Genomic DNA, 4,284 nt, shown 5'->3' on the forward strand with positions numbered 1-4,284 from the left:
AGTTAAAGGGTCCTCAGCTAATGCAAAAATAACTTTCACTAAGGAAAGAGATTAAAGAGCTTAATGCACCATGGAAATGTCACAAGTTCATCTCCTAATCCCTCAAGAAGTATTGTTCGTTTTTCTCATCCATGAGAACAAGAATTGGTATTACTTCAAGGGTCTTTAGCTAATGTAACAATAACTTTCACAAAGGGGACAACCCTCTTCTCATCCATGAGAACAAGAATTGGTATTACTTCAAGGGTCTTTAGCTAATGTGACAATAAATTTCACCAAGGGGCCAACCCTCTAAATCCATTCATTGTTGAGAAGTTATCATTAGCTTGAATTAAAAAATGTGTCGGTGATTTTCCCTTAGGGATGCTAACCAAGCCAAGCCCATGATCCTCTAGTTCTACATCAACCCAAGAGGGGCACCTCTTCCCCCCACCAATAAGGGGAGCTTAATGAGCTTGGCACTAAAGAGGATCCCCAACCCATCCTAGTGGTCACATGGAAACCTAGCTATTAGTAGGGACAGCGTTATGCCACCTTTTTCAAGGAGCATAATCAAGATGCGTTTGCATGCATGTACAAGGATCTCTCGCGATCATTGACCCAACCATTTTCACACACAAGATTTCTCTCAGGGAAGGAAGTCACCTGCTGGTGTGGAGGGGTATTTACAGAATGAACTCAAGGTACTCACATGTGGTCAAGAAGGAGTGGAAAAGTTAGAAGACATTCAGATCGTTGTGCCAATATAGAATTTGGAATTGTAATCTACAAACATAGTCATTGTTAAGGCTAAGAGATAGCTTCTAGGGAAGCACTCACTTCAATGTGTCATGGGGATCTTTCCAGTGGTGGCCGAGCTTGTAACCCTTGAGGTCTCCAAGCTCAACACCGCCACATGGGTAGCTTTTTATTAACATTCTCCCTCAAGCGTTATCCCACAGTTGCATTGCACATTATCCCATGGTTGCATTGCACTAAGGGCATTACTCCCTCCTCTCACCTCAAATCACTCACACACTCACTAACATGCATTAGAGAGAATATTAGAGAGAGGTCTAGCAAGAGGGGAAACTCAATTGCACAATGGGAGAGTGTACTTGCATTATGAGAGAAATGGCCTTATATACATGGCCCATAATTGTTCACACACACTTAAAGTGTGGCCGAGTAGGCACCCAAAGCTTATATTTGGCCTATTGCTTGTACATCTCTTCATCTCATAATACATTGATACATTACAACACTAGAGAGAACATCCTAGCTCACTACCACATGCTCTTGGAGTGATAAATGCCATTAATTATCTATCAGACCTTTAAGGCTTTATGGGTGCTCATCCAAGTTTGAGATTTGGACAACATTACTTCATGGATTGTTTGTACATGAGTTTGGTATGTCCATCCTTGATATTTAATGTATATTTCTCATGCTTTAGCATACAATTGTGTGTGATAAACTTTGTTAACCATAAAATGGGTCAATATCCCCCCCTTCTTGATGTTGATCATGTCCTCGTGATCAAATTGAAGACTTTGTCGAGGGGTAGATGTATGATTGGTGTTGATAAGTAAATGTTGCACTCTTGATCCTCCGAAGGGATGAAGAAGCAAGCTAGTAAATGAAAATGTTAATAGTAGATGGGATCCTAATTAAGGTGGGGACCATTGTGTGTGATCTCCCTCTCCTTTTTTTTTATGTTTTGCAAATCATATGCAAGGTTATAATATTTATTGAGGTTAGCGAGGATTTTACGGCCATTAGCAATGGAAGAAAGGAGGCGGAGATCTAGAGGAACAACGTGATAAGAAAGCACATCTTTTTGGCTTAATGTGTCTCTCTCTACAAGCTCTCGGAGGATCTTGTAGCTAGTTACCTAACCTACTTTACTTTCCATGTGCTTTTTTATCCATTTACCAACAATTAGGTGCTCTTTGCCCATTGGTCAAGTTGATACACAATGAAGCGCAAAAGGGGTGAGTCCTTAAACTCTTGTTTTAAAGATGTTGTTGCAATCAAAACATTTGGAGAGGATTGAAAGGACTTAGGTGACTTACAAGTTTGTGGAGCCAGAGGCTATTTGGACAAGATCATTGGTTGCTCTATTGGTGGCAACACTAAACTTTAGGGAATTGCAAGTGATGATTTGTACCATAGGTCTGGCACATACCCACCATGGTCTCCCCATCCAGAGACATATCTAGAAGGTATCAATAATGAGGTTTCCAGCAGTGGGTGAGTAAAGGTTTACTCACCGATAGTTGCTTATTTTGATTATAGTAGGCAAGGTCAGATTGGCCATTTGAAGACGATTCCTATTTATAGATGAACCAATGCATGATTATGAGAACCATAGTGGTGAAACTTCTATGAAATTACAAATGAAAGGTTTCTAGGAGTTGGAAATATGATGAGAAACATTGTGGCCACATATGTGATTGTATAGTTGATTTAGTTTTAGCCTTTGTGATATTACAGCACATGTGTTAGAAAGCACAACTGTGATTATTGAAGAATTACGATGATGAAAAGCCTCTATTTACAGATGATGATTGATATGCATTTAAAACAAGGGAAAACACATGTTAGAGATAGTTCTCATGGAGTTTGAGATAGACAAGTAAGCATGATTATCCAGAGATAAGAATCACAGTGACAATATTGCACGTATAGTGAGGGGAGATGACTTTATTAGTTCATGCATGATGAGAGAATGCCAAAATACTATACACTTGAACGTTTGGATGAATATTTGTTGGCATGATTTTGAGGAATCATAGGCGTGATTCTTGGAAAAATCGCAACCATGAGAATTAATCCAACACAACAAATGAATGTAATACACACACACACACACACACACACACACACACACACACACATATATATATATATATATATATATATATATATATGGAGTGCATTTGGTAAGCCTTGAGTGATAATGATTTGAGAGAATTTGAACATATCCTTGCAACCATGATTTTACAGGTGAAGCAATCATGGTATAATTCTTTAGGAATCACGACAATGAAAACTTACTAAAATATAATGATATCGACTCTTTGGTGATGTGGAGATCATTGTGAGACATCATGCCCTCTTCCCTATTTCAATGAATCCTTTTGACGTGGCGCGATATGCAGAATCCCAGAAGTTGGTGTTGTAATTTTCTTCATTAAGAAGATTTGTCAAAAGCATGGTTAGTATCTATATGATAGCAAATGATCAATTTTGATGACTTCAATCAGGCATGATTGGGGATCACAACCTGCAAAATCATGACTAAACCTTAGGGATTACTGATGTAGAGGTTTAGGCATACTCCTTCATGCTTATGGATCACTATTCATACGATTCCTTGGCTTTCCACTAACCTTTGCAAAGTGTGATTATGGAATCATGGGTGTGATTCTGGAGACAAACACAGTGAACAAACCTTTTTAGAATTAGTCCTACGCAACTTCTTTGTTCATTCTAATGTGGAACCATCATTAATCACCACTTTACTTGACTGCTCGATGATTCTTGCTTGACGTGACTTTAGAATCATGGGCGAGATTTTTAAAGGATCTTGTGAAAAATCTTGGAACCATTTTATGCCCTTTATCATGTATCCCTTGAAGTATTTGATTGCTAGGATTTGGACAATCACCATGAGTCCAATAACCCTTTATGCCGATCTTTCTTCTTGTTGGCAACATATGTAAGTCTTTGAGCTTTCAACTCCTTTCAGTAATGATTCACCAAATTGTGTTTGTGGGAGGTTCCTGTGGCATTCTATCTTTGTAGGTAGTGGTTCTTGTGGCTCCCTGACATTTGTTTTACCATTATGTGAGCAGATTCTTGTGTCTACCTCCTTTTTTAGTAGAGTAGGTTCTTATCTTTGCCATTGAGCTTCTGCAACCTCAGTTTGCTAGTTCAAAGAGTGGATTCATGTAGATGATTTGTGGGGACATCTCCAATTGCATCCCTTCATTGGATGAAGTGATGGACAAGGCATCTTGTTGTAGGCAAGTGGAGTCCTCCATGGGGTGGGTTTGTGGTTGCTTTGGTCTCCAAACAATAGAAGCCTCCAAACCATAGAAATCTTTTTCACACATTGGGTAGCTGAAATTAATAATGAAGATTGATTATTCATGATAGTTTTAGGTATCCATATGAGGTTATTATCATCATAATATTGTGTGTATCTACCTTTGATGAATTCTTTGATTTTGAGCATTGTACCTTGATTGATGGGTTTTCCTTTTCAGTGTAGACTTATTCTTGGGTGTAGACCTTTTC

The sequence above is a fragment of the Cibotium barometz genome, chromosome 11, assembly GCF_041138505.1.
Source record: "Cibotium barometz isolate CiBa-2024 chromosome 11, ASM4113850v1, whole genome shotgun sequence".
Taxonomy (NCBI): domain Eukaryota; kingdom Viridiplantae; phylum Streptophyta; class Polypodiopsida; order Cyatheales; family Cibotiaceae; genus Cibotium; species Cibotium barometz.